The sequence below is a fragment of the Mandrillus leucophaeus genome, unplaced genomic scaffold (genome assembly GCF_000951045.1).
Source record: "Mandrillus leucophaeus isolate KB7577 unplaced genomic scaffold, Mleu.le_1.0 Scaffold194, whole genome shotgun sequence".
NCBI lineage: Eukaryota > Metazoa > Chordata > Mammalia > Primates > Cercopithecidae > Mandrillus > Mandrillus leucophaeus.
The window spans coordinates 1,559,120-1,572,940 of NW_012101965.1; the positions used below are offsets into that span (position 1 = coordinate 1,559,120).

Sequence of the window (13,821 nt, forward strand, 5' to 3'; positions counted from 1 at the left end):
GTTCTTTTTCGCAGTTGTTTTTCTGCAGAAAATCATCAACTGTGGAGAAGAAGAAGGGAAATAAGAAAAAAAGAAAACCCTAAAAACCACCCTGGCGTCCGGGCCCGCAGGCCTCGGGCTGGCTCTGAAAAGTTTGGGCTGTGCACGTGATGAGCGCGTAGGCGGGAGCCCCAGACAGGACCCGGGCGGGAATTTTGAGAAAAAGCAGCAGTGACAGCCTTTGGTCCCCATCTCCATTGTTCCTGCCAGCTCTGGACCCCAGGCTGCATGAGACGTAGGTCCCAGGGAACACCCGACCCCGTGGCCCCAATCTTAGGTAAACTTAGGAATCAGAACAACATTCACCCCTATGCCACCCTTGCTCCATTTCCCCTTCTCTATTTCTGCTCACCAAGCATCCAGCTGACATTGCATTCAAGCAGCATTTCAGCTTAGAAATCGCTTCTAGTCCATCGCCGTGCTTGCCATGTGTCTCCAAGGCTTTATTAGGTGTGTTTTTAGTTGTCCTGATTATCAGTTCACCCCAGGGTGCTGATGGCTGATAATACTGGCGCTCCCCTCCCCACCCCCATGCGTTGCATAGGGAGAGTGAGTCATGTGGAGATGGGTGCAGTCCCCTGGGCAGTGGGGGTGCAGGTCCTGTGCAGAGAGGAGGCTTAGGGTACTTTTACTGTCTTACTGCCCTCTAAGCAAGGGACCCTTTGGATCATTTACTAGATTGGCTAAACTAGAACCAATTGGAAATATTCTGTACTGTGGTCCCTTTAATTACATTTAAGAATACTCGTCAGGCCATATATCACAGGTTTTTAAGTATCCTCCTCTCGCCCGTAAGTACCTGCAGAGATGGGGATGCGAGCTGGGTGGAGGGTGGCACTGTTTTGGCAAAAAGAAGTTTAGAGCAGGCCGGGCGCGGTGGCTCACGCCTGTAATCCCAACACTTTGGGAGGCCGAGGCGAGCAGATCACGAAGTCGGGAGATCGAGACTATCCTGGCTAACACGGTGAAACCACGTCTCTACTAAAAAATAGAAAAAAAATAGCCAGGCGTGTTGACAGGCGCCTGTAGTCCCAACTACTCGGGAGGCTGAGGCAGGAGAATGGCGTAAACCCGGGAGGCAGAGCTTGCAGTGAGCCAAGATCGTGCCACTGCACTCCAGCCTGGGCGACCGAGCGAGAATCCGTCTAAAAAAAAAAAAAAAAAAAAATAGAAGTTTAGAGCAGGGTGGCAGGGTGTCACTAGTGGCCTCTCCGAAGACTGGTTCTGGTCTTAAAACCGATGGCTGGAATTTCTTCCGGTTCCAAACCTCTCGTTATTTGTCCTCTCTTCTTGTTCACAAATGTGCTATCAACATTCAAACAATGGATAGTCAGCTATCCATTGTAAATGGACCTTGCTGGAATTCAGGGCTAGCAGAAATGACAGGGTCTAAAATGACATTGATCAACTACTTGCTATATGCTTATATATGCTTTTTATATGAAGCTTAAAAAGCTTGAGACATTTGCGCAGTTTCCACAACCAAAAGGGGCAGAGTCACCTGTGGCATTAAGCCTGTGTTACTCCAAAGACCCTAGTGACCAGTCTTACTAGACCATTCCTCTCAGGAAAGATCCTGTGAGACAGGGACTCTTTTGGTGCCCTGTCTCCCAGCCTCCCAAAACAGAATGCAGCTTCAGAGGTAGAAGGGTCTTGGTTCCACCTTCAGGAAACCTCCTGGGCTTCATTTGAGCTGACAGAAGAAGATCGTGTATCTGAAAGACCCTGCCTGGAATGTTAGTCCTCACACCACTGTCCCGCTGGTGCACCTTTGTAAACAGAGTTGGCCTGCTCCCTCTCATCTCTGTCTGGCTCCATGGCTTCAATTCCTCCTGCAGCTTCCACTCCCCCTGTCTGGCTCATGTCTTGCTCTCTGGTGTGATGAGCTGGGAGTACAGTAAGGAGGAGTGGCAAGCCCGAGGGGCCATGTCCATACCTGCCACTGCCAACTGTCCTGATGTAAATGCTTTGTCATCTTGCCTGCCAGGATTTGTGACAAGGTGATAGCAGTCAGAGGCAGGAGTGGTCTGTAGCCCTCGATTTTGTTCAAACTCCACTTTCCATGATTCTACTACTGGGCTTGTGAATTGCCACTCCCACCACCAGGCAGTCTTTACTGTCCTTTCCACCTTCTAAATCAGCGCTGTGTTGGGCTGTACCCTTGGCTTTTCCCCTTCTATTATGTAACGCATTGATAAGACCAATGACAATTTTCTTGGCGAAACAAAAGGAAAGAATAGAAGAGAAAGAGAGAGTATAGATGGAATGACTTCTTATGGAAAAAAGGGAAATACAATTTGGGGAGATTTGTTGAATAAGTTGAAACCAAAGAGATATAGAATGCCGAAAAGCCTTGAAGGAGACTTTAATTTGAGCTATAGGCCTTGTCAAGATGGACAGAACTCTTTAAAGAAGAGAGTAATTATTAAAATCTAGTAGACACTTAAGAGAAAAAATATGTCTCCTTATTAGATGAAAAACGAATTCTGATTATGTGAAATATTTTTGGAGAGTTCCTAAGTTACGTGCCATTTTGACACCAATGCGGGGTTTATGGGTCATGAACTGTGTAAAATGAGCACACATGACCTCTTGTAATTAAACGGTTTCTGTGAGACTGTGCTTGCAGCCTGTATCCCTGTACCATGCAGTAAAAGAGATGTGCTTGCCAAGATGGGGGGAGCAGGAAGAACCTGATGAAAGAGAGCACTACCTGTGACAAGTAAGAGGCGACCCTGCTGAGCTCAAACATAGTTCATAAGCCTTTCTTAATCAAGAATCAGCAACAGTTTATTGGTTGTTGATTCTTTTTTTTTTTTTTTTTTGAGATGGAGTCTTGCTCTGTCGCCCAGGCTGGAGTGCAGTGGCGCGATCTCGGCTCACTGCAAGCTCCGCCTCCCGGGTTCACGCCATTCTCCTGCCTCAGTCTCCCGAGTAGCGGGGGTAACAGGTGCCCGCCACCACGCCCGGCTAATTTTTTGTATTTTTAGTAGAGACGTGGTTTCACCGTGTTAGCCAGGATGGTCTCGATCTCCTGACCTCGTGATCTGCCCGCCTCAGCCTCCCAAAGTGCTGGGATTACACACGTGAGCCCCTGGTTGTTGATTCTTAATTAGCATGCACCTGCAGTCCCAGCTACTCGGGAGGCTGAGAGGAAAGGGTCCTTTGAGTCCAGGAGTTTGAGTCTATCCTGGGCAACACAGTAAGACCCATGTCTCTAAAAATTAAAAAAAATAAAAAAGAAGAAATTGTATATTTTTAATAATCAGTGACACTCTCTTTCTGAGAGTGTACAGAATTCCAGGGCATGGCAGTCATGGGCCAAACTAAAATTGGACCTTTTGTGTCTTTTATACAATTGCCTCCACTCCTTTTCCCTGCACTATACTCTATTGGAAAGGCAGATCATACAAAACATACTGGGAAGCACCCTTAGATAACTATGGCAGCTTAGTTATTACAGGATAGCTTTGAATCATGGTTCAGATTTTCAAATTCTGCTTCAAACATTACTAAAGAGTGATGTTTGCACATTCAAGATCACTACAAAGGCTAGTTCTGAGAATAAAGAGCAGCTCTCTGTGGATTATAAGCGTGAGAACTGGGATAATGATGTCATAGATTTCATCATCTTACGAATGCCAAATTCTACTGAATGTTGCTTCTTATCTAGGGACCTCAGATCCTTTACAGGTGTTATCTGGACCGAATGGAGAAACCCAAGACCCACCATGGCGGAGGGACAACTGATGTCCTTAGTGACCCCAATGAGTCATAGTGCCAGGAACAAAGACCCTCCGCTGGGAGGGAGGCAGTTGGTGTAATGACAAGTACAGTTCCTTCTGTTCCACTTTGCCTGAAAGCATGGGATGCTGACATCTCAAACTTGTCCGAAAATCCACTATCCCTGTGAATTCTGTTTTATTTCCTGTCAACACTTGGCTGAAACACTTGGCAAAGTAATTTTTATTTTACATCATAAATATAAATATTCAATTCTTAGTTTCATTTCTGTTTCTGCGAATGCTGCTATTAATGACCAAATAGGATGACAGAAAGCCCAGAAATGAGTGTTACTAGGAACTAGCTAGAATGCAGTGTTGGTTTTAGCAATAAGCCATGTGTTTCTGAGATAAATTAGTTCTTGTTACTTGGAATAGTGCAAGCCATTGTGAAAATTTGCCTTGACATTCCCCTTTCTCTTCATTTGTCCCTCAATCCCTTCAATCTAGTTTGGGGTCTCTATAATCCTGCTCCTTTGGCTGTGAGCCATCTCCATAAAAAAGAAATTTTAAAGGCTTCCATTCTTTCGGAGACCTGTTTTCCGGGACTGGCTGGTAAGATAAATCATGCTCGTTTTTCAAACAGATTGCGATGTGTTACTGTGTTATATTTCTTGAAAAAAATGTTCTTACAGAACTTCCTAGAGCTTAACGGTGGAAATTCCAAGCACTTTAGCAGGCTGGAGAAAGAGCTGTGGTATTTCTATGATTCTTAGAGTCCATGTTTGTAAGACACACTATGGATTTAATAACAAGATTGGGAGGGGGACAACCTCATTGTATGAAATGTATACACGTTTCTTCCTTTACTCACTTAGCCTACGTTTGTTGATGCGATGACATTTCTTTTTCTTCTTCACTGTCACCATTCATGTTTGATTTGAAGGCTTCTTGGAGTTTTGTGATTCCTCTGAGCTGATTTTGATCTTTGACAATTGTGTACTGCAGTGCTCAGATAGGCTGTTTGCAGTAATCTGCCTCTTCTGGCCTTTTTCGTAATTTAGAATTGACCATAACATTACATATTCCTTTAAACTTCTCTTGAAGGTCTGCTGGAAACAGAGATAGTCCTTGAAGATGCTCTGTTCAATAACAGCTTTGGAAAGGAATTTGGCTCCCTTTAAGCCTTTCATCGTGCGAGTGGGTCTATTCTTCCATGACACATTTAAACAGCTTTATCTCTATATAGGGACCAAACGGGCCATTGCTTTACTAGAAACAATGGACTTTAGTTCTGCGTTTTTCTCTTGTAGCTTTAGTCCAGCATCATAATGTATCTTTTGAAAGATATTTTGTTCAAGAGATAGAAATCCAAATTTAAGTTAAATGGAACTTCTTGTTCAGCTAGCCATGTAAATGAGTCAACAGGGTGAGTCTCCATGTTCCCTGATTTTGCTGAGCTCAGGCCAGCTCGCCTCAGGGTCCTGCACTTACTGTTTTCTCTACAGGGACTGCCCTCTCAGCTGCTCAGCACTCAGCTTTCTGCTTACATGTTATTTAATCAGAGAAACCTCCCTGACTTACCCCACTTCCTGATCTTTCTGTCTTGTTTTCTTTGAATCGTTTATCACAATGGAAAATTCTTTATTTATTGGTTTAATTGTTTATCATCTACCTTTCCCTACTAGAATGAGACTCTTTGAGAGTCTGTCACTGATGTTTGCCTATCATTGTACTATGTACTCCCTGTGCCCAGAAATGTACATGGTACAAAACAGGCACTCAGTGAATAACAGTTTGTTAGATGAATGAAATGATTGGGTGGATGAATGAAAAGATACCTTTCCTTTGGACATTTTTAAGCTTGCAAATGCACAGGCAATGAGAACCACCTCTCTTCACTCTCTGGCATTTGAGGCTTTTTATGTAAAAATTTAAACTAATCACTATATTAGAAATACTAAAATGTTAAAAAATAGTATGTTGTAAAATTGAGGAAATACAGTATTTTGAGAGTCCAAACACGTTAATGCAGTTTACTGAGCCTAAGTGTTGGGTTAATCCTAGTGATTTATCTTTTTAGGTAGGTAAGGGAATAAACAGAAGATCAGAAAAGAAGAGGTACTGCTATTACATTTTAAGTTTCCAAATATACTACTAAGTGTCTCTAATAAAACTTAACTCATTGAAGAAGAAAATAGTCTGACTCTAAAAAGAGTGTGTGTTCCTGAGAAAGACTAGACCAGTTATTTTTCCCTTTCATGTTTGAATGAATAACCATCAGCAAGGGAGAGATGCACTGACCCTCTGCCAGGTATGTTTAGTATGGATGTTTATATGCTGTTGGAAAAAAAAAAAAAAGCCAATCTCTGTAAAATATTTAAAGAGATTTATTCTGAGCCAAATGTGAGAACCATGACCCATGACATAGCCTCAGGAGGTCCTGAGAACATGTATACAAACAAGGCGTTTGGGTTACAACTTGATTTTACACAGTTTAGGGGGCAGAATTTATAGGCAGACATCAATCAATGTATATAACGTATACATTGGTTTGGTCCAGAAAGGTGGGACAACTTCAAGGAGGGTGTTGGGCTTATAGGTGATAGTTGAATTCAAAGGTTTTCTGGTTGGCAGTTGGTTGAAAAAGTTAAGTTTCTTTCTAAAGAATTGAGACAGAAATGCCTAGGGTTAAGATAAGAGAGGGGGTTGTGGAGGCCAAGGTTATTGTTATGAAGATGAAGTCGTCAGGTAGCAGGCTTCAGAAAGAGTAATAGGTGGTAAATATCTCCTATCAGACCTTAAAAGGTGCCAGACTCTTAGTTCAATCTCTCCTGGATCAGGAAAAGACCTGGAAAGAAGAGATAATTATCTACTGAATGGAGAGTTTCCTCACAAGAGACAGCTTTGCCAGGTCATTTCAAAATGTATCAAATAAATATATTTGGAAGTAAAATACTTCGATTTCTTTCAGGGCCTCCTGTCATATTGCTATCTTATTGCTACAAAAAGTCTGTTTTGTCAGTCTTAAGATCTCTGTTTTAATGTTAATGCTGGTCAGTTGTGCCTGAATTCCAAAGAGAGGAGAGTATAAGGAGGCATGTCCGACCCTCCCTTCCCATCATGGCCTGAACTAGTTTTTTTAGGTTTCTTTGAAATCTCCTTGGCTGAGAGTAGGGGTCCATTCAGTGGTTTGGGGGTTTAGAATTTTATTTTTGTTTAGAATATTTATTATTCTTTTGATTACAGTAAGTTGGCTGTTTTCCCATATTAATGTCTAGATGTTTTAAAATGTTTTTTCATGCACTTTAATTTTTTAAAATTTATTTGTAAATGAACTTACATGCAAAAGTGTTAATCTTTTGTTTTATGTTAATGGGAATGTTCTTATTTTTCTTAATTGGTTCTGCTCTCATAAAATCCCTAGAATTTAGCCTTGTTGATTTCTAGTTTTTATTAGAGAGCATTTAGAAAATTAGGAGAAAATGTTGCAGTTGCCATATTTTTAGTATATGCTTTGCAGGGAGGAGGAGAGGGTTGGGAAGGGGTTGCTGAATTTTTCATACTTGAAATAAATCTACCAAATCTATCTTGAGATATGTTCAGCTCTCTACAGAAAACAACTGGAGAAGCGTTATGCTTCATCTCTAGAACGAAATGTGATTTTCTCTTGAAATAAGTTACTTTTATGGTATCTTAAGAAGTACCCCTGGGAACACTCAACTTGTTACAATTCAGGTGTGAAATAAACCTGTAAGAAATGCCTTGATTCTTGAGGCTTTCATGGTTGGTTCTTAGGTTCTCTGGTTGAACCAAACAGTCATTGTTTGGTTGGTTCTCAGTGGTGTCAAACATCCTAACTCGAGCAAGTATGGGATTTGAGATTTTTGAAAAAGATTTTTTTTATAAAATAACTTAATTCATACATACATCCCTGGCTTTGAACTTCGAGAAAATTATTGTACTTCTTGGGTGGCTGAAAAATTCTTGGCCTTAGGCATTTTAACTATAATTGTTCAGAACTGCACAGCCTGCTACGTCTTATTCCCTTGCTACAGCTGTTTACTTTGTGATAACTGAGCGAACAATGCAGAACTCTGGATGCTGCTGTTTTCAAAGTGTATTTCTAGTGCTAAATTGGATAATTTAAATAAAAAATTCACCACAACAAAACATTAATAACTTTCTAAACTAATGATCATTTACTCTAAGCCTTAAAGCTTCTGTTTGTCTGAGTTGATACCTGTTTTTTTTTTTAATTTTTCAAATTCTTAAAATTTTTATTATTTATTTTTAGAGACAAGGTCTCACTCTGTCACCCAGGCTGGAGTATGGTGGTGTGATCATGGCTCACTGTAGCCTTCACTGACCCTTCTGCTTCAGCCTCCCAAGTAGCTGGGACTGCAGGCTTGCGCCACCATACTCAGCTAATTTGTAATTTATTATAGAGTTGGGGTCTTGCTTTGTTGCTCAAGCTGGTCTTGAGCTCCTGGCCTCAAGAAATCCTCTTTCCTCGGCCTCCTGAAGTGCTGGAATTATAGGCATGAGCCAATGTGCCTGGCCAATAACTGTTTTTTTGTTTGTTTGTTTGTTTGTTTTTATGTCTTTAAGGTACAAAGTCTTATAGAAATCATTTTGAGAAACTTTAGAAAAAACGGTGGAACTTTCTGCTGAGCCAAGAGATTAAGAGATTATTTTTTTTCCCTTCTTAAATTGGCCTCATTTTGTTCATTTATAAAATGAAAGATCTGGATTCATTGGTCCCTAAGTCATTCCAATTCCACTATTTTATCTTTCTATGATTCCATCAAGAAAATTGTATATGATTTGATATTACAGTGGATAACATTTAATATAGGAATCTGAGTATAGGGTCTGAATCACACTGCTGGGTTCAAAGCTTCTTCTGCCACTTACTACTTAAACAACCTTGGGCAAATTACTTGCTTCTCTGCTTTGGTTTTGAATTTGAAAAATTGGAGATAATAATAGGACTTAGGGTTATTAGTAGGATTAAATAAGTTAATACATGTGATGTGCTTAGAACAGTGACTGGCACATAGTAAGCACTCAATAAATGTTAATTGTTATTTGCTCACTTTATTGACAGGAGAAGTCTTTTTATTCTAAGGTTTGCTTGGAATTAATAAAACTAAAAGCTACAACAAGGCATTTTATGGTTGTTTTCCATATCTTGGGGGTAAAGGGTTTTTTTGCAAGGGAGTTCAAGAATTCCTTTACACATTTACTTATTTTTACAGGTATAGAACTATTGAATGGTAGAGTTTGAGATCTTAGAAACCATCAAGACTGATGATTTTCAAGCTACTTTCTACATAGGAATCCTAGAGTTCCTTGGAGAGGATATGAAGGTTATTCTCAAGCCATGCAGATGGATGGGCAAGAAAGGATGTGCCTCCATGGTTCCTCTTCAAATTCAACCAAAACAGTCTTGCTTCCACTGGCTTTATGTAATACTGTAATTCTTGATAATTAATCTGATTTAACACAAATTTCCTCATTGAGTTTCTCCTCATGAAGAAACTGGGCCCCAGTGAGGTAAATCGGAATGACAGGAACACATAGCCGGTTAGTGCAGACCAGAAATCAAACCCAGGCTTTCTGACTGCTCAATAGACCACATTCTACCATGCTACCATGGAAACTTTAAAATAGATGAAAGTAAAAACAAACAAACAACAACTTAAAAAAAAAAAAAAAAAACCCAGAGCCTCTCTAGGAAATACCAATGTGCTTTTGCCAAGTGGGGTTTGTCTCACTTCATAACAGCAGTAAACACTAAACCAAGGGAAGGCAAATTTAAAGGTTAGAAAAGATAACCAGAGATTTGGCCAGGCACGGGGCTCATTCCTGTAATCCCAGCTCTTTAGAAGGCTGAGGTGAGTGGATTGCCTGAGGTCAGCCTGGCCAACATAGTGAAACCCTATGTCTAAAAATACAAAAATTAGCTGGGCATGGTGGCGTGCACCTGTAATCCCAGCTACTAGGGAGGCTGAGGCAGGAGAATCACTTGAACCAGAGAGGTGGAGGTTGCAGTGAGCTGAGATGGCACCATTGCACTCCAGCCCGGGCAACAAGATTGAAATTTCGTCTCCAAAAAAAAAAAAAAAAAAAAAGAAAAGATGACAGAGGAGATTTACTGGGGCGCTGGACTCCTGCCTGTAATCTCAGTACTTTGGGAGGCTAAGTGGACGAATCACTTAAAGTCAGGAGTTCCAGAAAAGATGCCAGAGGTTGGGCCTTTACATTGTTTTGTAAATTCTTCAAACCTTAATCTTATTTAACTTCCCCACCTATACAAAAATTAATGCAGTAATTGCTTTTTAAGGAAGCATTCCAAGGGCCAAATAATTCATATATGTCAAGTACCCTGGGATTCAGGAAAGAAAAATTCCCTATAACTCTAAAGCAAGGATTATAATTTGAGGTTTCCTGACAGTTTTTGTAAGAAAAGAAATGCCAACCTTTCTTTTCTGGGCCCAATGCCAAGTTAGGTAATAACCCTTGCCCATTTTCTTTCCCCAAGCTGTTTTAACTAGATAAGAACTCTGCCTTCATTTCCTTTTGTGAACTGACTTGGGATGTTGCCACATGCCCTTCAACTACTGTCAATGCTCAGTTTGCTGAGTGCTTTTCCCTTCAGAATGGAAAAGGTTTTGCCATAAATATCTAGCTTTCTTCAAGGTACAAAATATTTTCCAAGGAGCAGAGGACAGAGGGAACAAACTTTCGTGTTTCCCAATTGCATTAGTCTGTTCTCATGCTGCTAATAAAGACATACCCAAGACTGGGTAATTTATAAAGGAAAAAGGTTTTACTAACTCACAGTTCCACATGACTGGGGAGGTCTCACAATCATGGTGGAAGATGAAGGAAGAGCAAAGGGATGTCTTACATTGCAGCCAGCAAAAAGAGAATAAAAGCCAAGGGAAAGAGGAAACCCCTTATAAAATCATCAGATCTCATGAGACTTATTCACTACCACGACAACAGTACAGGGGAACAGCCCCCATGATTCAGTTATCTCCCACTGGGTCCCTCCTGCAAAATGTGAGAATTATGGGAACTACAATTCAAGTTGAGATTTGGGTGGGGACAGAGCCAAACCATATCACCAATGCTAGATCCCTCAGCTTCAAGTTGGCTCCAGTGATCCTAAGAGGATCAAGGACACTCTACCTCCCTGCTTGTCCTGGATGTCTCTGACACATGTTAAGGGAAAAGCATTAATAAAGTGCTCAAGAAACAATTGTTCAATAGGTCAGTCTTATAGCCAATACTTCATTCCATGCTCTGTCCCCTACTCCTTGAAAAACTGCCCAAAGAAACAATGGATCCACGGAGTCACAAAAACAGGGCATCCAGTGGCCCTCCCCATCTTACCAGCAATGTGACTTTCTCACAGTATAACGACAGCAGTGCCCAGATCCCGATATAAGCAGGGGTCTGCACTGAGACAGAGCTGAGTTCTAGTACCAACTACCCTCCTTATAGCAGTGTTATTTTAGGCAAGTTTCTCAACTTCTGGAAGGTTCTTTTCTCAGGCTTACATAGTTTTTAACTTAAAAGATCTTGGAGATGTCCATATCAACACAGGCAATCTACATTATTTTTTTTTAATGGCTGCACAGCATTCCATGTTATGACTGTACCATTATTTAACTATTGATGGACATTTAGGCAGTTTCCAGTCTCTTTCTACAGGAGCCAATGCTGCAATGTGGTGGGTCATAACTTTTTCTTTTTTTCAAATGTGGTCTCACTATTTCATGCAGGCTGGAGTGCAGTGGCATGATCACAGCTCACTGCAGCCTTGAACTCCTGGACTCAAACAATTCTCCTGCCTCAGCCTACAGAGCGACTGGGAGTACAGGTGTGTGCCACAATGCCCGACTAACTTTTTAAATTTTTTTTGTAGAAACGGGGTCTTGCTATGTTGACCAAGCTGGTCTTGAACTTCTGGCCTCAAGAAATCCTCCCACCTGGGCCTCCCAAAGTGCTGGGATTACAGGAATGCACCACTATTCCCAGCCTTAAATAACTATTTTTATTTCCCTTTCTGTAACTGCTCAAGTCTTTTATGCATTTTTCCTTGGGTATTGGCCTTCTTACCACAGTTTAAGAACTGTTTATGTATAGGGATTAATCCTTAGTCTGTTGTACGAATTGCAAATATACACGTATTTTCATTTGTATATGCAAAGTTTGTCTTTTAACTTTGTATATGGGATAGTTTTCCAAGCAGAGTTTTATTTTATTTTATTTTTCATCTTGCATGTCTTTCCAAAGGACCAAGCAGAGTTTTTTAAGAGTTGTTTTATGGCTTCTGGGTTTTTAAAGTCATATTTAGAAAGATCTTTCCCAAAATGAAATTTAAAAAATAAATAAAGTCTAACAATTAAAAAAAATTATGGCTTTGTTTTTCATATTTAAATATTTGTTCCATCTGGAATTTATTTTATTTTAAGCTGTAAGTAGAGACCTAATTTTATTTTATTTCTCCAGATGGCCACCCAGTTGTTACAATACCATTTACTAAATAATACATTCATTGACAACTGAATTTAGCATATACTAAATTTCCGTGTGTGTTTTGTTTGTTTGTTTGTTTGTTTTTGAGACAGAGTCTCACTCTGTCACCTAGGCTGGCGTGCAGTGGTGGGATCTGGGCTGACTGCAACCTCTGTGCCTCTCGCGTTCAAGTGATTCTTTTGCCTCGGCCTCCCAAGTAGCTGGTACTACAGGTGCCTGCCACCACAGCTTGCTAATTTTTGTATTTTTAGTAGAGACAGGGTTTTGCCATGTTGTCAGGTTGGTCTTGAACTCCTGACCTCCAGTGATCCTCCTGCCTCAGCCTCCCAAAGTGCTGGGATTACAGGTGTGAGCCACTGCACCCAACCTTTCTGTGTATATTTTGATGTATTGACTTTCTAGTCTGTTCCATTAATTTTTTGTCTGTTCTTAGGCAAAGAAAGCATTGTTTAAATTGGAATTTTGTAACATGCTTTACTATCTAATAGAGTATCTTCTAACTTTTTTCTAGAATTTTCCTGGCTAATGTTACTTGTTTCTTCATATGAACTTTAGTATCCATTAATCTAGTCTTCCCCCAACTCCCAACAAAATTAATTACTATTTTGTGAGGGGTAGTGCATTAAACTTATGAATTAATTTAGGATGACTTTACATATTTATGATATTGGACCTTTTTACTGAAGATTATGATATGCCTTTCTATTTAACTTTTTGTGTCCCTCAGTAGTATTTTGAAGTTTCTATGTATGGATGTCATAGAGTGTTTAAATATGAAGAGAGGATAATAATGGTACTTCCTGCAAAGACTTATTATAAAGATTAAATGAAGATAATAGTCAGTGCCTGGTCATAACACACACTTAAAAAATTAAAGCATGACAAATACACACTTATCGCCATATCCTGGACTATGTGTGACTAATCTAATAAGATAAATCAGTCTTTCAATAATCTCAAATTTCCATGGTTGTGACTCACACTTGGCTCTACCCTTGAAATAGGAACTCTTTTTCTACCTATGTCGCACTCACTGTGTCCAGCTCACCTCTGTGAAAGGTGAATTGAGACAACCAGAAGTCCCACCAGGGGTAACTGTGGCCATCCTTGGATAGGAGACATTCAGGGTATGGCTGCCCTGCTGATCAAGGGAAGTATCAGGATCCAGAAAGAGGTGACTGTATAAGAGTCACATTTCACATCTCTCTTGACAACTCTGGAGAGGATGAAGAAAATATTAAAGATACATTATAGCTTTCAAAGCTACTTTATTTTTGTTTTGAGGGTAGAGGATCTCCCTCCATAGGATAACGGGGGGGTTGATAAGATTGCTCGGTTGTCAATCACACGGAGTCTGGATTTATTGTCTCCTGACACTCAGCACCCCATATCCGTATATGTAATACACCTTATGGCACACTCACTGTATAGTAGGTATTGAGCTAACTGTTTTATTTGCTTTATCATATTTAATTTTCTGAAGTAGGTATCATTATCCCATGGTACA

At 40.4% G+C, this 13,821-nt stretch overlaps 1 long non-coding RNA gene across 1 annotated transcript in view; it reads left to right on the forward strand.

Moving 5' to 3' along the window:
- The window catches only part of LOC105538538, a 43,545-nt gene that overhangs the window by 1,290 nt on the left and 28,434 nt on the right, over positions 1-13,821 (forward strand). The window contains exons 2-3 of the long non-coding RNA XR_001005923.1: positions 15-316; positions 1,878-2,039. This is a non-coding gene — a long non-coding RNA (uncharacterized LOC105538538). The remainder of the gene's footprint in view (positions 1-14; positions 317-1,877; positions 2,040-13,821) is intronic.